The sequence below is a fragment of the Pinus tabuliformis genome, chromosome 8 (assembly GCF_031772625.1).
Source record: "Pinus tabuliformis cultivar Carrire ecotype Pingquan chromosome 8, CPIR1, whole genome shotgun sequence".
NCBI classification, from domain to species: Eukaryota; Viridiplantae; Streptophyta; class Pinopsida; order Pinales; family Pinaceae; genus Pinus; species Pinus tabuliformis.
In genome coordinates this window covers 1,645,651,507-1,645,676,986 of record NC_142294.1, presented here as the reverse complement: position 1 = coordinate 1,645,676,986, position 25,480 = coordinate 1,645,651,507, and the positions used below count along the sequence as shown (strand labels likewise).

Sequence of the window (25,480 nt, the reverse complement as noted above, 5' to 3'; positions counted from 1 at the left end):
GAAATACTGGGTCGAATGTTTCTATATCCAATAGTTCTTTTAACTAAATTTGTAATTCTTGAAGGCCTGGAGCTGTCATTCTGTAAGGTGTTTTGAAAATTGGTTATGTACCATGTTTCAATTCTATTGTGAGATCCAACTCTCTTTCGGGAGGTAATCCTGGTAGTTCCTTTGAAAACATCTGGAAACTCGAATAATACTGGATATTGCTCTAAGGACAATCCTTTCTCTTTGCTTACTTCTTGAACTGCATATGCCTTCAATATCAGTGAAACGAAAGTAGTGGTTTTCTCTAAGAAAAGAAAACCTAACCAACATAAGTTCTACTTTGAAGGCAACATTCTAGAAGAATTTGTGTATTACAAATACCTCAGAATTGACTTCAACAAAAATTTAAGCCAAGATGGTTGTAGAAAGGATAGAACTTTGGGGGTTTGGAAAACATTTTATGCTTTTCAAAATAGGTGTAGAGAGGTAGAGTTATGGGACTGGAAAACCACTCTCACTGTTTCTGGGCTTCTAGTGATTCCGGTGATTCCCTATGGTTGTGAACTATGGGTCAACAGTACATCCGACATGCAGTGGAGACAAATTGAGAAAATTCAGAAGCGTTTGATTACAAACAAATTCAAGATTAAAAGTGCAGTTCCTTATGCTATCTTGTTAAGTGAAACAGGGGCTGCTCCTATTGAAGCAATTGCTATGGTGTGAGTCATAAGGTATTTAAAAAAAATGAGCAAATGGAAGAGGGTAGATGGCCTAAGGTTGTCTTTAATGACAGATTGTGCAAAAAAAAAAAAAAAACTTGGATGCAGCAAAATAACAAATGGTTTAGTAAATGGGGTATTTTCTTGAACATGTGTCCCATAAACAACAAAGAGATAAAAGCTTTTGTTATGGATAAGTTCCACAAGCGTACTTGGGATAAGGAGCTAGGAAGAAAGAAAAAGTACTATATTGAAGTGTTTAATCCCACTCATAGTCATCAACCAAAAGAGGCCAATATCCCTTGGAGAGCCAAAATTGTTATTGCTCAGTTAAGGACTAATTCTCATCAACTCTGTTGTGAAACAGGGTGCTGGAAACGACCAAAAGAAGTGTGGGAGGAAATAGTATGCATTTTTTGTTCTTTCGGAAAAGTGGAAATAGAAAATCATTTCATTTTAGAATGTGAGGCCTTCAAAGACAACAGGGAAAATTATGCAGATATGCTAGCATCTAGCTCTTGGGATAATCTATTTAGCAAGGGGTTTGTCGAGAAGCTGAGAGAATTTATTGCGAAGCTTCACAGAACGTTAAAACAGTTTCTTTCTTTCTTTCTTTCTCCATTTCACTAAACCAAAGAGTGTTACGAAGAAATGAAATGAAGTTCCACGTACATAATTAAAAAGTATGAACTATAAAATGAAACTTGTATGTAATTAAAGATAAAAAAATAAAAAACTCATATGTGCAATTGACATCAATCCAAAGATACTACTGAACGCAAGTGCAACTAAAAATAAAAGCACAAAGGATAAATTACTAACTACACGTAGTTAAACGGAAAAGATAAAGTAATAGATTAAAGAGGGTTTATTTTTATTTTTTTTGTTTTTTTAAAACTGAAATTTAAATATCATTTATGGCACTTGCATCACATATTATAGAAAATGAGTGGCAGGGGTAGCCACACTATGGTAAATGATGCAGCATAGAATCCAAAAGTAGTAAAGATTTCATTGCTTTAAATCAATGTTACAAACATCGCAATTGGGATTAAATCGGCAAGGGGAAAAAATCAGAAACAATTGGAAAAATCGGTAAAAATTGGGAAAAAATCAGCAGATACAAAAATATTCATTTTTTTTCAATTTTTTAATACCTAAAGCATATGCAACATAAAATAAATGCATTAACACGTAAATATGATACAATAACTAATATATAAGATGTGTAATATCATTTCTAGTGCTACATCACACATAACATTGAATCATGTCCTCAATAGTAAGTTTTGAGTCCCAGCTCAGCCTCAAAATATCAACAAAAAGTATAATAATGTATCTCATATCATGAGTCATAATGTCATATACAATGAAATGAACTAAATCACTAATACTACTGGTTTCCTTTGCCCCTCTTGCGAGAAAATGCAATAGCTTTCCCTCTAGATGTAGATGGCGGTGGAGTTAGCAGTGTACTCTGCTATGCTCTAGAAGCTGAAGAACTAGGAGCTATAGGAGGTAGACCACGTCCTCTACTGGTGACAGGGGTAGCCTAGGTAGGTGGTGTCACCTCCTCCTCTTGTTGCTCCTCCTCCTCCTCCTCCTCTACCCCTTCCACTACCTCTTGCTCTAACCAATCAGTGGTAGACTCCATGAGAGGCCTTTCGGCCTCAACCCTCCATGCAACAGTGGTGTCAATCCCATCCAATGACATGGCCTCCACATTAGGTGTCCTCTCAAGTTGCCTCACCCGTAATCGAAGATTGTAGTAGACGTAGACCATGTCATTAAGTCGTTGGGGCTCCAACCTGTACAAGGGTCATAAAATAATAATTATAAAAAAAATATTATTTAATGAATTCAAAAAACTAATTGGAAATTTGGAATATTTTAAGTTTTAACCTGTTGTGCTTCTTGGTGTGTATTTTTTCAAATACACTCCAGTTGTGCTTGCATCTCGAGGAGCTACATGTTTGGCTGAGCATTTGAATGGAAAGCCTTTGCAGATTAGGTACTCTTCCCCCATAGTTTCTCCACCATGCATCTACAACAAAATTACAAATAATATGAACATAAGAAAAAAATGGAATTTGAAATTTGAAACAAAGTATGAAGTTATGAACTGGAAGAGACAATGAAATTTGAAACAAACTAAAACATACCTGCGATTTTAATCTTCTTATCAACCATAACCATGTCAAAGCTAAATGTGCCACCTGCCATTCTGTATATCTCCATTTCTTTGGAGATTTCTGCATGTTCTGCTGGAGATGGCACCATCCTCTAAACACAGGTGAAGAATCCATTCATGACCTCAGCATCAAATAAGAACCCACAGGAGTAAACAAATGTGGGGTTCAAGTAGATTCTTGCGGCATGAACGGAATGATGGAGTGTATTGTTCCATCGTTCATCAATCACTTCCCATAGGAGGAGTTGTTTCTGAAACCCCTTATCTCCCTTATCATCATAGTAGGTCCAAATGGTTTCTTTGGTCCTATCCATGGCCTCATACAAGTAGCCCATTGCGAGCTTGTCACCATCAACTAATCGAAGAACCTTTACCAAAGGTTCCCAAAAGCTTTCCTGGTATGAAACTAATCTGCATATGGCCTCTCCATCTGGTTTATGACTAAATGCCAAAGCATGCTACTCATCCGAAAGAAACATTCTCTTCACATTCCACATAGAATTCAAGAGGGATTGAAGAGATATGAAACTGGTGGCAAACCGTGTAATGGCAGGACGCACCAACTCCTTGTTGTTGATGAATGTTCTTATCAAATGAAGCAAAAATGTATGATTATATATAAATTTTGTAATGCTTTTTAATGAGTCAACAATATCTTTGACCAAAGGAATTTTTCCTATGTCCTCCAACAACAAATCAATGTAGTGTGTAGCACAAGGTGTCCAAAATAAGGTAGAACACCTCTTCATAAGCATCTTTCCAACAACAACATAATTTGCAACATTGTCCGTTATAACTTGGACAACATGTTCTGGACCCACCTCTAGAATAAACACATCTAACAAATCACATAATAATCGTGCATCTTTGATATGTGCAGATGCATCAACAGATTTCATAAACATTGTCCCCTTGGAAAATTTAACCAAGAAGTTTGTAAGAATTATACCCTTTTGATAGGTCCAACCATCTGACATCATAGTGCACCCGGTGTGTGCCCATGATGCCCTAAACTCCTCCAATCTCTTGGTGCAGTCAACCTTTTTCATTTTGAAGAATGCACTCTCTAAAGACATCATAAGAAGGGACTTTGTACCCTAGGCCAACAACTGTAATAGCATCAACAACAGGCTGGAAAAATATATTGCTCCTTGCACTCAAACAATACTTAAGTTAATTTGAAATATCAAAATGCACTTGTTTCTCTACAGCTATGTAAATAAATAAATCACTCATAAAAATGGAATCAATTCTCTTTCTCTTGCTTAAAGGAAAGATCACACTCTTCTTGAAATAAAATTCACACTTGCTTCACACTTGTTAAAAATAAAATCACACACACACTTGCTTGAAAATGAAATCTCACTTGCTCGAAAATGAAATTTAACAATGTAAATAGTTCTACTCTTGAAAAGAAAGATTAACTCTGCAAATGAAAATCAAATCTATACAACTACAATGTAAAGCTATGCTACTAATCTATGTCAACTTATACTTGGTTCATGTGCACAGGAAATCTCGCTTCACTCAACAATATAATGATTAAATAAACCTGTTGCAAAACAATCTTAACTTACATTAAAAAATCAAAACTTGAGCGATTAAATGATTAACAAAATCTTACAGGAAACACAAACTAAAATACTAATCGCAAATAAAAGAAAACCCTACTATCTCAAGGGGGCCCTCGTGCGAGAAGTAGGTGTCAACACAATGCCTTCATGAGATGATTAACCATGCATTAAGTCGCATAACAGAGGAATAAAATAACGTCTTTAATTGCAAGAACAAAATTTAAAAAATTATCGAAATCTATATGTGTCATGCCGAGAGGCAAATTTATAAAACTCCTATGCATAAATGTTTCAGACTATTAGGTCCTTATGCTAATCGACAATAACTAAAATTAACATTAAAAGATAAAATAGTGTGATTTCCTCATGATTTGCTATCAGCGAAGCAAATCATGAGGCTGAATATCTGCATTCATTATTCCTCGCTCGCTTGATTCGCCTTCCTTGGTGGTTGACTTTCGCTTTGATCAAGCTGCTACAGAGGCAGTTGGGACTTACGTAGAGGCTGAAGAGGCCAACGTGGGTGACATAGAAGGCCAGAGAGCTGACACAGAGAGCCAACGGGCTAACGCAGAGGCTAGTAGAGCTGACGCAGGGCCAAGAGGCAGCGCTGGGTGATTTTTGTGAGGCAGAGTGAGTGCTGGTGAGCTGAGAGGGTGGCGTAGTCCTTATTAGAATGACATAGAGCAGAGGAGAAGCTTGGAGCAACTTTGACTGTCCAGCTAAGAGCTGCCGTAGTTGTTGTGGGATCGTTCATCCGGTTATTGATCAGCAGGAATATTTGTCTTCGAGGAGAGGTATTACTGCTGAGGAAATTCTCTGTTGGGTTAACCATTTCTGGCACCCTAGTTAAGAAACCACATAATAATAAAACCCCCATATTTGTTGCATCGGTTTTCCTGCATTGGGTTTTTTTGGGGATGATTGTCCAAAAATAACGGTATTCCTTGTGTGTTTGTCTCAGTTATTTCAGTTGTTGATCTGTATATGAGTTAACGCTGCATTTGTGTTTATTTCAGTATTTATATTTATAAATAACTTGTTAATGGAATGAAAAAGTAGGAGAAATTAAACCAGTTCATACAGTAGGGATTTCTAATGTGTTCAACTTAGAAATTTCAACATGGTATCAGAGCATTGCAGATTACAGGAAGACTAAAGGCACCAACAGTGATTTGTATAATTTGCAGCAGTAGCAGTTGTCCCAAGAGACAACGTTGTTCCAGAGCAGAAGCAGCAGAGAAGAAGTGACGCAGAGGGCCTGCGTCACCATTTCGAGCCAGGAGGAGGGTCAGTGCAGAGGAAAAGAGGGGCAGATCAGACCTACGCAGTGCCCGATCATCTTTCTCAGGCAGGAAGGATTGACGCTGTGGCCAAGAGGCGCAGATTCTGTCGTTGCTGGGATTGTGCAGAGCTTTAAAGGCTCAGTTTCTTTAGTCGCCGAAGCTTGGGGAGTTGTGGGTAGATTGTGATTGAAAAGCTGGTGGAGTGTTGATTCTGTTAGAGCAAACAATACCTAAGGGGACAGAACCAAGGTAGAGGGAGTCGCTACCTTGACGGATTGGTAGCCAAGAAATCCAGATCTGAGTTGCAGTTGCAAGGAGGATTGGAGAGGAGTGGTTTGACAGTTGGCCAGAGGATTTCCGGGAAGGAAATCAGGACTCAGAGGGAGATTTCCACGAGGGAAGTCGAAACTCAGAGGGAGTCCTAAAGAGGACTCAGAGGGAGATTTCCACGAGGGAAGTCGAAACTCAGAGGGAGTCCTAAAGAGGAGATGAAATGGCAGTGAACGGACTGAGGGATTAGGACAGGTTGGACGGGGCTTCCAACTTTGTCATCTAGAAGGCCAGGATCATGGCAGTCCTGGATCGACATCGCATCAAGAACTTTTCTTTGAGAACCATGGCTATCCCGGTCGACCCAACTGAGAATGAGAAGTATGAGGATGCAATGGCGAAGGCGAAGTGCATGATCCTATATGGGGTCAAATATCATGTCATACCACATATTGTTTAAAAGAACACAACAAAGGAAATGTGGGATACTTTGATGACCTTGTATCAGGGCACTTCCATGTAGCAAAAGATGCTATTGGAGAATTAGTTGCGGTTGTATCAGATGCAGAAGGGAGAGTAGATAGATCCCTTCCTCTTTAGATTGCAAGAAATTCATGACCAACTTACTTCCGTGGGGTCTACACCTGATCCAGATTTCATGGTGAGGACCACCCTGAATGCAGTCTCCAAGGAGTGGGAGACATTTGTCCAAAATACTTTGGGCAGGGCCACTCTTCCAGGATGGGAGGAGATGTGGGTAGCTCTTCACCAAGAAGAGATCAGACGGTTGACCAAGGCAGGGAGTAGTGGCAAGGGAATTCGAATCAAGAAAGAGGACGAGGAGGATGCAGCTCTAGCATCTGCAATACAGCAAGGGAAGAGGAAGAAGAAGGACATCTCCAAGGTGAAGTGCATCCATTGTGGGGAGCAGGGACATTATGCATCCCACTGTCCCAGGAAGAAAAACAAGGGAGAGGCTTCTGAATCCAAGGCAACTCCAACTAAGGCGGAGAAAGAGGTCAAGACTGATGACGACTGTGCCATGAGTGCTCATGCAGCTCTAGAGAAAAGGTGGGGAGACATTGAGTTGTAGTCACGAGGACTACATACTAGGGTAAGGATCCTTGAGGTGCCCAAACTGTTGGATCACATCCGGCTACGGGAGCCCTTAACGATAGTAGCATGATGACAGATGTTGGGTGGAGGAAAGTGTAGTGGAGCAACAAGGCAGTGCTTGGGTGCAAAAATCTAAGGCAGCACAGTGGAGGTTGCAGCAGTGCGAGAGGCACAGAGGTGTATGCAGCATTGGAGTGGCAACAGAGGGAGCACAGGATAGTAGCAGAGGCAGCTTCAGTTTCACGAGGTTTCCAGACTGACTGGAATGTCAGTATTTGGGAAAAGTCAGTTACCTACTTCTTGGTAATTGAGTTGTAGTGCAACAGTTAGCAGTGGTTGTGCTAGGGGCAACATGGTTAGCATATTGAGAGGGAGCTACAGGAGAGATGTAGCAAAGGCAGTGGCAGTGTCATGGGCAGCAGTACAAGAAGCAACAATGCAGATGATGTGAGGTAGCAGGCCAAGCATCAACACAGGTATTGGTGCGGAGGATCAGTGTGATGTTTTAGATGGAGCATTACTAGAGCACATTCTCCGCTAAGAGGGAGTGCTGATTTGTGGTAGCATCGAATGTGCTCTAGCCATGAAAATTGGTGGAGAGGCTAAGGCACATAAGATCTCCAAGGCCCATAAATGGTTTGGGGAAATTCCACCTGGTTGGAGAGATATTAAAATAATTAATATTTTTAATGGGGTTCTTAAGTCTAAACTTACGAAAATTAAAATATTAATGGGTATTAATATAAAACTAGGTGAGAATGTTCTAAATGACATGGATCAAGCCAAATATAATATTAGTCGTTGATTAAGGATTTAATTTCGGCCATTGAAGACTCAACAAGAAAAATATAAGAGGAGGCTTGAGGGTCAGTTGGAGATACACCAAATTGCTCAGTCAGTTCGATTTGCTGGAGTCAGGTTTTGCTGAGAGAATCAAGCTAGTGATTTGTTGCAGTGAGGGTAGTTCGGCACAAGGTCGAGAATACATAGCAGAGGGGCAGAGATAGTGCCATAGAGACAACACAGAGCATGGAGAGGCTGATGCAGAGGTAGTTGGGACTTACGCAGAGGTTGAAGACGCCAACGTGGGTGACACAGAAGGCCAGAGGGCTGACGCAGAGGCTTCAATAGTTGCGCAGAGGCTAGCAGAGTTGACGCAGGGCCAAGAGGCAGCATTGGGTGATTTTCGTGGGCCAAACTGAGTGTTGGTGAGCTAAGAGGGTGACGCAGTCCCTATCAGAGTGACACAGAGCAGAAGAGAAGCTTGAAGCAGCTTTCGCTGTTCAGCTAAGAGCTGTCGTAGTTGCTGTGGGATCATTCATTCAGTGATTGATTAGTCGTAATATCTGTCTCCAAGGAGAGGTATTACTGTTAAGGACATCTCTGTTGGGTGAGCCATTTATGGCACCTTAGTTGTATTCAAGAACTGCATAATAATAAAACCCTCATATTTGCTGCACTGGTTTTCCCGCATTGGGTTTTTCCGGGGAAGATTGTCCAAAAATAACGGTGTCCTTTTTGTGTTTGTCTCAGTTATTTCAGTTGTTGATCTGTATATGAGTTAAGGTTGCATTTGTGTTTATTTCAGTATTTATATTTATAAATAACTTGTTAATGGAATGAACAAGTAGAAGAAATTAAACCAGTTAATGCAGTAGGGATTTCTAATGTGTCAGACTTAGAAATTTCAACACTCGTCTCTCTTCCAACCTGACGTGGCTTTGCTCTAGTGTACTGCTGCAAAAACCTCTGCATCTAGCTAGAGATCTACCCAACGAAAGTACTGAGTTTCTCCCTTTGCCTCTGGAATCACTCGATCTGGAAGGATTGAATTTTTTTGCCCCTCCCAGAAAAATCGGTCTTTCCTCAAGCAACTCATCCCCCTGGAAAAATACTGCGTTTCCCTTGAGAATTTCGGCTTGCTGAGCAACAAAATTCCTTTCCTTCATTTTTCTGAGCTCTCTGATTGATCAACAACGCTCTAATACCATGTAAAAATTTCACTACTGAAATCCTATTGTAGAAACTGATATTATTTCTCCTAATTGTTAATTAATTAACAATTTATTTGCTACGACAAATATCGAAATAAATACACTGCAACCTTCACAAATAAAATTGCGGAAAATAATGCGTTAGGAACTAAGAAACTCTAGCACACACACATAAAAAATAACACAATTATTTTTGGACAAAAGTCCCCGGAAAAATCCAACTTGGGAAAACTAGTGCAACAGCTGAGGGTTTTATTATTATGTAGCAGTGAGAAATTTTGAGTACAACTGGATGCCGAAATCTGGAAATCCTACAGAGAAAAATGCTGGCAAAAATATAGTGAGGATTTTTTCTCACCCAACAAGTAAACTTTTGGCATGACTTGCCTTCAGAAATTCGGCCCTCTGACCCTCTGTGTCAACCTCTGCGCAGCCTGCTAGACCTCAGGCCTCTGACTAGTCTTTGATGAAGTCATTATGTCTTCTTCTTGCTGTAAAGATGCTTCTCTGGCAATATATGACTCTTACCCAGACTCTGGAACTGAAGACATCTCTCCCTCTCAGCGAATCGATCTTGCCTCTAGAGGCTTCTACGCTGCCCTAGCGCCAACCTGTCTGTGGCTCTTTTCCCTCTGCAAATGCACTTGATGGATCTGGAATGCCTCCTCCATCCTCACTATCTCTGCCCCTCACTCACTGCTTCGATCTCTAGCTCTCTCTGGTAATTGACTATTGCTACTTTGGAAATCGATCTGCCAAGAAATCGAACTACACAAGTGTATTCTCCATCACCACATTGACCTCCTCTTGTAATCCTCTATTGGAGCACCAACGGCTAAGATTAAAACATAATCGATGGATAGGATCATCTCTGGATTGATCTGTGTGAGTTTCTAGATGATTCTCTCCTTGACTTAATTAATAATGATTAATTAACTATATTCCCTAAGTTTAGACAGGAAATATTTAAAAATTGGTTAATAATCTAATTAAGTCATTTCTAGGTTGAATTTCTAGAAACAATTCTGGGTTTTGGAGATCTCATGTATTCTAGCCCCTCCACCAAATTTTATGGGTAGAACACATTCGATGCTACAAAAGCTAACATTGCTCAAAAAATTCTTCCAATCTAATAATGTATCCTACCTCGGTCATGCTTAAAGAAACAAACTTTTGTTTCTTGCTTATCCATGATATAATTGTAAATCCTAAACAACACCCAGATTTGCTCTTCCTATCAATAATGTTTCCAGCACTGTCATCATCGGTGTATCCATGCAGTCTCATATCTCTGGAAGTGTATCTCATACCAAGATCTTTCATCTCAAACTCAGAAGCTAGCTCCTTATGCTCAATCATCAAAGGCTCACTACCTGTCAAGAATAGATCGTCAACATATAAAACCAAAATCAAAGTCATACCTTGGACCAGTTTGAAGTAGAGGTTTAGATCGGCACTGCTTTTCGTGAATCCAAGCTTCACCTTGTAACTATCAATTCGGGCATACCAGGCTCGAGGAGCAAGCTTCAAACCACATAATGATTTCTTCAATTTGCAAATGTAAGTCTTCCTGTCCTATACTTCAAATCTCAAAGGTTGCTCAATTCATACTTCTTCCTTGTACTTCTCAATGCTTCCATCCACTTCATGCTTTATCTTATATAGTCATTTTGAATTTGCGTCAAACTTTTCTTGAAGTCTCAGAACAACATCCCATACATCATTCTTCATAATTGATTTATATTCTAAAGGCATCTCTCGTTCAAGATTCCTTTGGCCAGGAGAGGACCTTTCCATTGATGAAGGCTACTCTCATTCCTTTGTCTTTCAGGGAATAAATAGATACCAGGTTCTTCTCTAGTTCCAGAACATATATCACTTCATGAAGAATAACAGATTCTTCGTGTTAATTTTTGCAACTGCGGTCAAATTCCACCTTGGACAACTCAAATGACCGAGATGATGATTTCATTAGATTCCTCTTTTCGAGAGGACCAAAATCGACCTAAAGATCACCTTATTTGGACAAGCGAAAGTTGAGTTTTGAATTATTTTATTCATACATGTATTATGGAATGGGTCGGCCCTAACCACATGTGTAACTGCTTAGGTCAGCCTCAACCCCAAGTGGACCCTCATGAAAGCCTATAAATAGAAGAGACCTCAAGCTCATTTGGACACATTGAACAAGCCATCTTCTCTTCTCTTATTGTCTTGGTTCGCACAGGTTTGTCGGAGGAAAGTTCGCACAAGGGTCTAAAATCTCAGGGTCGAAGCTCACACTGATCTAGGGTTTTCTAGATCTCGGATGCTGGCACAAAACTGGACATTTTAGTCCCTAGACACTGGCACAATGTGTTATGGGAGCATCCAAGGAGCCTTGGACGTTGACACAATGGGTTGTGGAAGCATCCAGGGCGTTAGAGATATATCAGGTTGTATTAGTTCCTGAACACTCGCACAGAGTGGTCCTAAGAGCATCCGAGCTGCCATAGACGCTCACACAGAGTGGTCCTGAGAGCATCCGAGCTGCCATAGACACTTTCACAACAACCGTACGAGAGTGTCCAGGGCTTGAAGTAGGTTTGCCTATGTTTGACCCCAAACGCCCTCATCCAGTTCACCTGAGAACGTCCAGATCTGTTTCTGACGTAGTCATCCAGTTATGCAGAGAGTGTCTAGATCTGTTATAGACGCTCGCACAAAACGCCTCCCTACATCAGGGACTCATGGATGAGATTTTAGTATTCTGAAGATTTCGCTCAGTGACAACAGTGTTTAGCAGTATCCAGCAGTTGTCTATAGTCAGTGACAACACACTTCAGTCCTCATAATCATGGTTTTGATTATAAGCATGATTAGATTTGTTTCATGGATATTATAGTTGTTTTGTTGCATAGATAAAGTTATGGATCATTGTACTCTCTTTTGCTGAATCATTTGATGATGATTTAAGAAGAAGAAGATTTGCAAGGGTTTTCCCCATAGTGGGTTTTGCCCTGGTCTCGGACCAATCCTGGTGTCTCTATGTGTGTGCATGCTTTTCTTCTATTGTTCATTTATGTTCCACTGCATTGATGGTGATGTTGTTGTTATTTCTATATAATTGCATATGTTGATGGATAATGGTGTAGATCTGAATAATGTAATGATGATATGGGGTGAACTTAATGTATTAATGATAAAATACAATTATCAAAGTAAAGAACAATGTAGCCCTATGAAAAATTAACACTCCATAGTCCAAATCAAATTTGATAGTAGCAAATCCCTTCACTGGATATGTAGTGTTGTCCCCAAGAATAATATTCAAACTTTTCTCCCTCTCAACCAGATTTGAGAGGGCTTCCTTATGTAGAGAAGTGTCTAGAAGCCCCACTATCTACCAGCCAGCTATCGTATGAATCCAGAGGAGAAGAATTAGAAAGAGTTGAAATAAGAATATATTCAGATTGACTAGTAGCTACATTACTTTCATACCTGGAGTTCCTTGACTTCTTTTGAGGATGAGGACTTTCTTCACGATCATCCAGAGCATCTCTTCTCCTTATATCATCCCTTCTTCTTCTATCATCTCCTCTTCTTCTATCATCTCTTCTTCTATCATCATTACTTCTCCTATTATTGTACCTGTTGTTGTTGTAGCTTTGGTCAGATCTTGGAGCATCTCTCTTTCTCGAACAGTCTCGAGCATAGTGACCACACTTGTGACAATTGTAGCAATCAATATCCCTCAACCTTCTATTAGAGTCCTTTGACTCAGGATAAGGGCCAAGGCCTATTTGAACCAGATGGTCTTCCTTTTCCGTTTTTCTTCTTGTCTTGAGTAACAAATGTAGCAAGCTTTCCTTATTCATGCTTTTGGATTCTCCCTCTTGAAATCATCCTAGATTCTTCTTGAGTGCATTTTCCAATTACTTCATCAAATGACGGGAAACTATTGTTATTGCTTATTTTTCCAAAAAGATGTTTTCTAGACCCTTGTCGGTTTTTTTCAATGCCGATTTTTTCAACACTGATGTGAATGACATTCCCCTTGGTGATTCTTGATTATAACTCTCCCAAATGGATTTAATCTATCACAAAGGCAATAGTTAGGGTTTGTGCTAGGGCATCAAACATACTTACTCCTTTCCAAGCATTGGCTAATCTATCACCTCCATAGACTCCATCAACCCAAGGACTAGAAATTGGCCATGTCTCTTGATGGTCAAACCATGTTTTGTGCATAAACTTGAATTTTCTTTCTCCTTTAATTTGACCCTCTTAAGGCCAAGCAGCTAACTAGGGCTTAGTGTGAATTCGCTAGGAAAAGGAATTTTCGGTTATGGAAGGTATCAACATATAGGGTTGAGTGGCTACCTCAAAATAATTCCCCTTTGGTGGCCATTCCTTCCATTTTCTATTAGGATATTTCGACACATAGGAAATAGTTAAATATAACTTGGTCTAGTGTAGAGTTAGGTAAAGTGTGTTTCTTTACTATGTACTTTTGTAACTTACAATCTGACGGTCATGATATGTTCTAGACATGAAGTGATCCAACGGTTCATTCTATCCTTGGTATTACCAACACTTGATCCGTGGCTTGACACCTGATTGGTCCATGATTTCTATTTGAAGAGCATGGAGGGTAATTTGTAGGGTGAGCATTCATGAGAGAAGCTTATGTAAGTTTTTTTTCTTTTACATTAATAAATTGCCTGAAATGGCTACGTTGGCTCAGGCCATGGATTGTTTTCCTCAGAGGGTTTTAACCACGTCAAGAATACTGGTGTATTGATCTATGATCTGTTTGTGAGCGGTGTCTTTTGGTGTTCTATCTAAGGAACTTACCCTGTAAATTCCTACATGGTATCATAGCTATTTGAGGGCCGCATCCGTTGGTGATCCAAATCGGAAGCCGATACAACTGCATTCGACTGTCATTTCTTAGATCTATTGTTTCTGACCGCTTTCAGGCCGAGAGGATTGCTCTATTGTGTTAGGAGCATCAATTCCAGTGAGGAACCCCTTTTGTTTCACCCAAAAAGGTTTTCGGTAGCCCTAGCTACATCGTTTTTAAGATCTAGAGGTATACAGTCTGTATTTGCAGTTTTAGTTATTTATCTCTCAATTTATTTCGGTTTATTTATTTCTCTGTTTTTATTACCAGATTTATACCTTTCATTTTTGCGTGTGATCTTTACCCCACAACTCTGTGCGATCTGGGCAAATCAGAAACAAAAAGGAAGGATTTTTCTCATGCATATACTCTTTTCCGCCGCGCCTCAGTGTGACCTTGGAAACCAAAAACATTGAGGAAATTTTTTAGTTTCCGGGGAAATCTAACTTTAAGCCGTAAGGCTTGGTTTTTTTTTTTGTTTGCATGTTCGTTTTTGGGTTGTGTGGTTTTTTGTTTTGTTTTGTAGTCAAATAGGGGATTTTCAAGTAAGCACACACCCCAAAGCTTCCGTGAGTAAAAACAAAGAGCAAAAAACCCCTTCCTCTTTTTAAAAAATTACTAACTTTTTAAACTAGCTCACTTGGTCCAAAGTTACTTTATAAGAATAGAGGTTTTGGGTTCAAGTCTTTCTTTTTGTTGAGTTATTTTTTAAAAAAGCACATGTAACTTATGTTTTAAAGTTGCTTTATTTTAAAGTGTTTTCACCCATTATAAAAAGTGAGTCACTTATAATTCTAAAGTCACTTTATCTTTTATTTAAGTTACAATTTAGTGGGTAGCTTATAAAGTACCATTGTAAGAGTGACTTTCACTTATTTGTAAAAGTGGGTCACATAAAGTAATCTTTTTTTAAAGTGAGCTAATTAGATGAAGTTTGGAAAGGGGGGGATTTTTTTTTTAAATATAACATTATCATTCACTTCCAAACATTCACGTACTTTGTCAGCATCTTCAACAACTTTTCTTCAAAAAGCCATAACTTCTTCATCCGTAAGTCGTTTTCAGAGCCGTTGTTTTTTAATCAGCCTAATTTTTTGAGATCTTTCCATTGGAACACTTAATTTCAACATTTACAATTTTAATTTCTATTAAAATGGAAAGTCCATGCCAAGTTATTCTTGACAGCACCAACTACTTCCAATGGTTGTCGTACATTATAGATTTACTTAGAAGTAAAGGTCTTTATAGAATAGCCTCGGCCAAGAGTCTAAACCTAAAGATGAAGATAAGCAAGCCAAATGGGAAAATAAGCAAGATCAAGCACGTGGGTTGATAGGGATGTCTATTTATCCAGACCTTAGATTCCATATCGTAGAACTTGATACCCCTGATGAAGTAATGAAACAACTCAATAAAGGTTTTGAAATTAAAAATGAGATTAGAGCTCATCAACTCGAAAATAAGTTGCTTACGTTGTTTTGATTTGGGATAGCATCGGATGTGCTCTAGCCATGAAAATTGGTAGAAAGGCTAAAGCACATGAGATTTCCAATACCAATAAATGGTTTGGATAGATTGCACACGGTTTGGGAGATTTTAAAATAATTAATATTTTTAATGGAGTTCCTAAGTCTAAACTTAGGAAAAATAAAATATTAATGGGTATTAATATAAAACTGGGTTAGAAGGTTCCAAAAGTCATGGATCAAGCCAAATCTAATCTTAGCTGTTGATTAGAGATTTAATCTCGGTCGTTGATGGACCAACGAGAAAAGTATAAGAGGAGGCTTGAGGGTCAGTTGGAGAACACACCAAAAGAGATCAAGAATTCGATTTTCTAGGGCAGGGTTTGTTGAGGATATCAAGTGAATGATCTGAGTTGCAGCTGAGGGGCAGTGAATACATATTAGAGAGGCAGAGTTGGTACCAGAGAGGGACCGCAAAGCCTAGTGAGGTTGACGCAGAGGCAGCTGCAGGCTACGTAGAGGCAGCCAGGAGCTACGCAGTGCCAGAGAGGCCACCATGTGAGACGCAGAGGGTCTAGGGGCTGACGTAGAGGCTAGCAAAGTTGATGCAGGGCCTAGAGGCAACGCTGGAGGAGTTTGTGGGACAGACTGGGAGATGGTGAGCCAGATAGGGTCACGTAGTTTCTATCAGAGTGACGCAAAGCAGCAGAAGCTGCAATTGTTGCTGTGGGATCGTTCATCTGGTGATTAATTAGCTGGAATAGTTGTCTCCGAGGAGAGGTACTACTTCCGAGGGTGAGCCATTTCTGGCACCCTAGTTATATTTTGAAAACTACATAATAATAAAACCCTCTGAATAGTTGCACCGATTTTCCCACATTGGGTTTTTTAGGGGACATTGGTCCAAAAACAACGGTGTCACTTATGTGCTTGTTTACTTTCAGTTGATGATCTATAGATGTTGATACTGTACTTGTATTTATTTTCAATATTTACATGGTAAATAACTTGTTGAGTAATTAAACAAGTAGGAATCAATAAATCAGAAAGTACAGGAAGAATTTCTAACGGGTTAAACTTAGAAATTCCAACACGTTGAACCCCAATAATTTTTCTTCCATTGAAGATTTTTTGTTCAAGTTCAATACCCTTAGACTTCTCTTGGAAGGTGTTAATGTTAAGAAAGAAGATGGTAGCCTTATCTATTCCATTCTTATGAAGTTGGGACCAACCTACTCTGTGTTTGTTTCCACCTTCCATTCTACAAGAGAAGCCATTATTTCTTAAGGACAAGACTACAAGTCCTTCTTTTTTGATGCCTTTTGTGATTCTTTAATAAGAGAACAAGAAAAACTCTTATATCTTGGTCTTCTTAATATTGGAAACTCTTCTAAAAAAGCGTTAAGTCGCCCAGCAACAACCAAGGTTAAAGAACCTTAAGAAGCAGCATCCTAAAAGGAATGGTCCTAAACCAAACAAGTGTCCTAAGCAATTTCAGTCTCAAAATGAAAAATCAATTCAACAAAGTGATAAGGCAAACAAAAACAAAGGGAAAAAGACTGATAGGCATTGCAACTTCTGTAATTGTGATGGCCACTTAGAATTCAAATGCTTTAAAAAGATGGAAGCCTTAGAAGCAGCAATGAAGAAGCATAACATCCATTTGGAGCACTCGTCAAATTCAACTTCATCTTCAGGAATAACACTTTCTGCATGTGGTTGTCAAGCATCTCGGTCTGGTTATGCACTAAATGTATCTTCTTCTTCTCATTCTCATGAGTGGTTCATTGATTCTGGAGCTTCTTATCACATGCCCAAAAACAAAGCCATGTTTTCTTCTTTAAATGATTGTAACACCAAAAATATATATGTTGGTGATGATAGATCTCTTAGTGTTGTAGGGACTAGAACTATTCATCTAGACAATGGTCAATTTAATGATGTATTATGTGTTCCTACCTTAACCCGCAACCTTCTATCTGTATATCAGATAACTCATTCAGGTGAAGGAAAAATTGTTGAATTTTCACCTCAGGATGTTGTAATTAAGGACCTAAGAGATCCTACATATATTTTAGCTATTGGCATTGTTGATGATTCTACAAGGTTTTATAAGTTTAACAACTTTGGGTCATCAACCCTTCCTTCAGTATTTGTTGCTCATAATGATGAAGTGAGCAACTTTGGCATGAGCGATTTGGTCACTTAAACTATCGTTTCCTTCAAAATCTATGTAAAGAAAATATGGTGAGAGGTCTTCCTATGGTATCTTGCAGAGATGGTGTTTGTTCCGGATGTGTACTCGGAAAACATCATCGGGATAGTTTTGAAAAATGTGCCTCTTGGCACGCCTCAACCCCTTTATAGCTTGTGCATAGTGATTTATGCGATCGACTTCCAATTGTTTCATTCTCTGGCTACAAGTATTTCTTAACTTTCATTGATGATTTCTCCAGGCGCACTTGGGTATACTTCTTAAAACTCAAGAGTGAAGTCTTTAACATGTTCTTGGCCTTTAAGGCCTTTGTTGAGAAACAATCTGGACATCAAATTCTTAAGCTAAGATCTGATAATGGTGGAGAATATGTTAACAACAAATTCATCAACTTTTGCACTGAGAATGGAATTCAATTGCAACATACTGTTCCATATACTCCATAGCAAAATGGTGTCGCTGAAAGGAAGAATCACACCTTAAAGGAAATGGATAATTGTATGCTTCAATCTAAAGGGCTTAGTTGTAATTGTTGGGCAGAAGCAATTAACTGTGCAAATTACATAGTAAATTGCACTCCTACTAAGGTTTTTAAGAATATTGCTCCAGAAGAAACATGGAGCTCAATTAAATCACATGTAAGTCACTTTTGTGTTTTTTGAAGTGAAGCATGGGCCCATATTCCAGATGATAAACATAAAGCCTTAGAACCTAAGAGTAAAAAATGTATTTTTGTTGGATATTCTAAAGATGTCAAAGGATAAACACTTCTTCCACCTAAATCCAAAAATGTTATCATTAGAAGAGATGTAAAGTTTGCTTAAAATATATCAGCCTACGAGTCTAGTTCGGCGGATGTGCCACCTCTCTATATCCCTTCTACTTCTGAAAATATTTATTCAGATGATGACAGCGAGGATGACAATCCTTCCCCACCTTCTTGGGATCCTCCTTCAGCTCCTCATCTTCCAAAATGGGTCCGCGCTACTTGGGATGCAACAGGTGCTCTTGCAGGTGATCCTACAGATCAGTGTCGTACACGTTCTCAGATTGATAGAGCCTCTTCTTTACTGGCTTAAGCTTCAGCAAATGATGATCCTAACAGCTTTGCAGAAGCTTCAGGCCATCCAGAATGGGACGCACCTAAGAATGAAGAATATCGTTCACTATTGGAATATTATACATGGGACCTTGTTCCTCTTCTGAAGGGACGAAAATTTGTTATATGCAAATGGGTTTACAGAACCAAGTTTGGACCAGACGGAAAAGTTGATAAACATAAAGCTCGTCTTGTATGGATTCATTATTTAACAACATCAAGTCCTACCATGGAAGGGACATGATGGACAACGCATCAGAGTGAATATCTATTGACGCATCCCCTGATGATGGACTCACTTGGTAGTGCGAAACGTTGGGTTCACAAAACTCTATAACAGGTCATTCCTCATCTATAAAACATAAAGCTCGTCTTGTTGCTAAGGGTTTTTCACAAGTTGAAGGCATTGACTATACTGGAACCTTCTCCCCTGTTGCCAAAACGAACTCTATCCGCCTTGTTCTTTCCCTTGCTGCCTCTTTCAAATGGGAAGTCCATCTGATGGATGTTAAATCAGCCTTCTTGCATGGGGACTTGCATGAAGAAATCTATATGGAACAACCTTATGGCTTTATACAAACAGAGTCCAACCTTGTATGTCGGCTTAAGAAATCCCTTTATGGTCTCAAGCAAGCCCCTCGGGCCTGGTATGCCAAAATGGATAGCTTTCTTTTAGATACTGGCTTTTCTAAGTGTCATTCTGACAATACTGTCTACACCAAGAAAGTGGGTAAGTCTCTTATCATTCTTGTTCTTTATGTTGATGATCTTATCCTTATTGGTAGTGATCCCAACCTTATAAACCATGTGAAGTCCAACCTTAAAAAGAAGTTTGAAATGATGGACTTAGGACACTTGCATTATTTTCTTGGTCTTCAATTCTTGCAATCCAAAGAAGGTATTTCCCTTTCCCAGTCCAAGTATGCCTGTGATCTTCTACGCTACTTTCAGATGGAATACTGTAAGCCAGCCCCTCTCCCTTTTAGTCTGTAGCCAAACTTTCAGTCACTTGTACTTCCCTTGAAGTTGATGCTACCTTATATCGTCAGCGTGTAGGGAAACTTTTGTATCTGACCCATACATGTCCCGACCTTTCCTTTGTTGTTTGCTTTATTGCTCGGTTTATGCAAAACCCACATGAAAGTCATTGGAAAGAAGCTAAAAGAATACTTTGTTATGTTCAAGGTACAGTTCAGTTTGGGATTCATTACAGTGCAGAAGCATCTCCTCTATTGGTTGCTTTCACTGATTCCGATTGGGCTGGTGACGCTCATGATCAAAAATCTACTATAGGTTATGTCTTCACTCTTGGTTTTGAACCTGTTGTCGCACAGATTGTCACGACAATGCTCAGATCGGGGGCTGTCACTCTTATCCCCGATCTCTCCGTTTAAGCTTGTCTCCGGCGGCTAAGGGGGGTAAACCCTGTAGGGAAATGGATGACCAACTGTGAACCAATTGGGTTGGGAGACACGAAGGAACAAACACTAAATTGATTTGGTAAATAAATAGACCAGTGCCTTATAAAGTTAATGTTTAAATGATTACTTACTAAATGCTGCAGAAAAATAAACCATGTAGAGCAATCATTTATCATCAAATAACTCGAACAAAGATTAACTTTCACCAAATGAGAGAAAATGCTTAAATGATACTCCAACGATTTAAAGCTTCAAAAGATAAAATTCGATACAAAACCACAAAATTCTAACCATATATCACATTCATGATCATTCAAGCATGATAAATCACATGAAAAATGATAAACATTAATTCCACATCAAAATTTTAGCCTTAGCAGAAAAGATAAAACATGATAGATCCCCGAGCCAAGACTGAATTTGGGAAAATATTTCCAAAATATTTTTATGTTTTTCAGATAAAGCAAAATTTTAAAGCTAAATGAAACTTAAAAAAAATTAAAAAAAATCTAAATGATATTAAATCAAAATCTAAACTATAGGAAAATGACTTTTTTTTTGAAGTTTTAAAATTTTTATAAATTTTAATTTTTAAGCTCAAAATGAAACAAAGAAATAATATTTAATTTAAAACTATCTAAACAAAAACTAACATCTAACGAAATTTTTTATTATTTTTTTATATTTAAATAAATTTAAAACTAAATCAAAATTAATCTAATGTATGAAAACAAAACAAAGCCTAAATAAAAAAAACTTAAGTCTACAGTCAAAAATCAAACACAAATAAAAATAAAAATCGAATTTTTTGATTTTATTTTTTTTATACACCTAAATCGGACAAAAGAAACCTGCGTTAGGACCTATTCATAAAAAAAAAGGAAATCGAAAAACTAAACCAAAAATACCTTACCGCTCAACGCAAAGAAAAGACTTATGCCCTAACGTAATAACACCAAAATCGCATTTACGCTAGAGCCCAAAATGATTTCTTCAGGTAAAAAAAAACTTACGCATAACGTTTCATGCGTTAGCTGGCCCGTAAAATAAAATGCGATTTCTTACAGTGTGCTTGCAGATCGATCGACGGCGGATGGATATCCTTTGCGGTTTTGCAGCTTCCAGCAACCATGTAAAACCACGATAATTTCTGCGTTGATCAGACCCACGATGTTTGTCGACAGGAGCTTTTTCGATCGCAGAAGGAAAGGTTTACAGTGTGTGAATGCAGGTGCGTGGAGCTGAAAGGCGTATGGTGTATTGTTGTAGGTTTGATGTGCAGGTGAGCGATGGGAGAAAACTTCACGCAGGAGGCAGGAGGAACTCGTTTCTTTGTGCAGGCAGACAGGCGGGAGCTGCTCAGCGTGGAAGCTTGGGCTTGCAGAGATAACAAAATATCGTGGACATAGCGAATGGCACTGCGTGGGGGATATAGAGAAAAAAAAAACGCGTGGGGGAGCTGGAAGATGGTGAAGTGTAGAGAAGTAAACACAGATTGGATTTGAAGCTCGCTGTATGGTAAGCAGCAAGGGTTTTACCCAGTTCATAAAAAAAATCTTCGGGAACTTTCTTCCTGCAAATAAAACCCTCCAAATCTGAAAAACAACTGAAATTGAAACCCTTGGACAACAAAACAGCTTGGATAAACCCTTGGAAATCTCCAGAAAACCCTGCAACCTGTAATAAAAAGAAACCCAAAAGTAATATGCGCAAAGATAAAACCCTAAAACCCAGCTAAATTTTTTTTACAGTATTTACAGATTTTCGACTCTTTATCAGCCAGATTTGTCAATAATCCACTGTAATATTTTTTAGAGTATAAGTTTAACGTAAGACGCTTCAGAAAACCCTACATGCATTCATAAAATAAAAATTCGAATGATTAGCCCGAGATCAAGAACTGGCTGGGCTGTTTCAGAAAACACAATCCGGGAGTTGGCTGGTTCAGCCGAGAACTTCCCCTAATGCCCAGTAATCTGAAAAAAAGGATTTCCTGCACAGCGTAAAATCAACTATTAACATAGAGGGAGAAAACAATAGTGAAACCCAGATCAAATAGAGATACCTGCCACTATGTTTCAGAATCTAACGATCATTCAAACCCCAAAGATCAGACAAGATACCTGTGCCTAGATCAATCTTCATTAAGCTATCCTCAATGGCTGAAAATAAAATTATGCAAAAAAATAGAACAATGTTACAGCATTTTCAGAAGAGTAACACCAGCAAGATTTTTAACCCCAAAGTCTTCTTTATTGCACAAAAAATGACTACAAGAGAGCTTTCCTTAGCACCAGACTCTCAGATCAAAATCTGGTCTCAAATGACCCCTAGCACCCTATTTAAAGGAAAAATCCCCAACAGCTAGTTCGAGTGATCCATGTCAAACTTATCTCGATCGTCGATGAGGATCAAGATATCTCTTAATCTCATCCGTCGAATTTTTAATGCATTAAAAAATTGAAATTCTGCATTTATTTACTCAAAATATTATTATTTTATTATTTTTAAGTTTTTATTTTTTATTATTATTTTATTTTATTTATTTTATTAATTTTTTTTTATTGTTTTTTATCTTTTCATTTTTTTTAATTTTTTAATTTTTAATTTATTTTTAAATGGATCCTCGAACTTAGCCTTTGGAAAAAATTCCCTAGGACCTAGGACTTAGGACTTATGAGGGGATTAAAACATTTCCTAACCCTCAAGACACTTTACATCATGACTTTAACAATTTTACATCTCAAAGGGGAAAACCCATTTGACATAGACCCTCATAGAGCACCCAGTTCTGCGACCAACTATAATCCAGCAGATCAACACACTAGGATTCTTCTAAGATTCTAATGACAAAATTCATTCCGGCTTTGGGGTTAAGCTGAAGGAAAACTCTACCGATCATGGATCAGTGAGACAAAAAACCTTCCGGAACGTAGATTATCACTAGAAAATTAGGTCCACCTAGGCAATTTACATACATGACTCATATCTGCTAAGATTATTTACAATTCACACATGCAGACTGGGTTTACAACATAGATCGATTGGGCTAATGATGACAGGCACGAACACGTTGCTCAAGCGCTATTCCTTTTGCGAAAAAGGAGGGGTATTGCTATGGGTAGTTGACACGTAGTGGTCAACAGAACCTATTAAATGGGCTTGGAAGAAACAAAGTGACATTTCTCTTTCTTTAGCAGAAGCAGTGTATCGTGGCGCCATAGAAGCTAGTAAGGAAGCCCTGTGGCTTCATCAGATCCTGTCAGAGTTTGGCTTTCGACAGCAACATCCGACTACACTTTGGTGTGATAATCAAAGTGCCATTCAACTATTCAAAGATCTAGTCCAACATCAGCGCAACAAACATATTGAACTACACATGCACTTCACCAGAACGCTCATTCACGACCATGTTCTTGAAGTGCAATATTGTTCAACCAATAATCAAGTTGCAGACATCTTTACAAAGGCTCTCACAGAGGCGAAGTTTACTAAACTTCGATTTATGGTTGGAGTTCAGGAAGTTGTCACTAAGTGAGATAGGCTCTAATGCCTCCTTCTTTCTACTATTGTGTCGTATTTGTACATCCTTCAATCCTATCCCAAGTTGTTCTTTAAGGGGGGATGTTAGGATATTTCAACACATAGGAAATGGTTAAGTATAACTTGGTATAGTGTAGAGTTACGTAAAATGTGTTTCTTTACTATGTACTTTTGTAACTTACAATCCGACGGTCACAATATATTCTAGACATGAAGTGATCCGATGGTTCATTCTCTCCTCAGTATTACCGACACTTGATCTGTGGCTTAACACCCGATTGGTCCATGATCTCTATTTAAAGAGCATGGAGGGTCATTTGTAAGGTGACCGTTCATGAGAGAAGCTTATATAAATTTTCTTTCTTTTACATTAATAAATTGCCTGAAGTGGCCGAGTTGGCTCAAGCCGTGGATTGTTTCCTCTTTGAAGGTTTTAACCACGTCAAGAATACTAGTGTACTGATTTGTGATCTATTTGTGAGTGGTGTCCTTTGGTGTTCTATCTAAGGAACTTACCCTGTAAATTCCTACATTTTCATCCATAATTTCTCTTGTCCTAGTCGTTTGCTCTAGAATAAAACCCTTGTTTGGTTATAGCTTTAACTTGAGGTCTTGTTGAAGGTTCCATGTGCCTTTATCTTACTAATACCTATTGATTTGGGGTAGCATCAGATGTGCTTTAGCCATGAAAATTGGTGGAGAGTCTAAAGCACATGAGATCTTCAAGACCCAGAAATGGTTTGGACAGATTGTACCCGGTTTGGGAGATATTAAAATAATTAATATTTTTAATGGAGTTCCTATGTCTAAACTTAAGAAAAATAAAATATTAATGGGTATTAATATAAAATTGGGTAAGAAAGTTCCAAAAGTCATGGATCAAACAAAATCTAATCTTAGCCGTTGATTAGAGATTTAATCTCGGCTGTTGATGGACCAACGAGAAAAGTATAAGAGGAGGCTTGAGGGTCAGTTGGAGAACACACAAGAGTGATCAGTCATTCATTTTGCTAGAGCAGAGTTGCTAAGCAAAGTTGAATCAACGATCAACAATGAGGGGCAGTGAGTACGAGGCAGAGAGGCAGGGACAATACTGGGAGACCAACACAAAAGCAAAGAGAGCGAGAGTAGCAGTCAGTCCAGGCTACACAGAGCCCATCAGAGGTAGAGCAGAGCGCAGAGAGACTGCGTCATCCACGCAGAGGGCAAAGGGAGCGACACAAAGGCTCCCAGAGGCTGCGCAGTGCCTCAAAGGGATGACACAGAGGGTCCTAGGGTTGACGTAGGTCAGCAGGAGGTTGACACAGAGGCCAGAAGGGCCAACACTAAGCTTTAGTTGTGCCGGAGAGGGCTTCATGGGACAGGTTTTCTGAATACTTGTTTCTGGATATAGAGATATTGTTGCTGTGTATTTTTCTCTGTCGGGTGAGCCGGTTAGGCACCCAGTTGTACTCAGATAGATTGCATAATAATATAACCCTCTGAATAGCTGCACCGGTTTTCCTGCATTGGGTTTTTCCGGGAAGATTTGTCAAAAAAAACGGTGTCACTTGTGTGCTTGTTTTCTTTTAGTGGATGATCTGTAGATGTCGTGACTATATTGTGTTTATTTCGGTATTTAATGTATTAAATAACTTGTTTGACTTTTAAACAAGTAGAAGAAATAAACCAACAGAATATAGATTAATTTTCTAACAGATAGACTTAAAAAAT

The 25,480-nt window shown here is 38.8% G+C and overlaps 1 protein-coding gene across 3 annotated transcripts in view; it reads left to right on the top strand.

Moving 5' to 3' along the window:
• Positions 1-25,480, top strand: part of LOC149242479 (uric acid-xanthine permease-like) — a 466,625-nt gene that overhangs the window by 226,683 nt on the left and 214,462 nt on the right. The gene's annotated exons all lie outside the window — the stretch shown is intronic.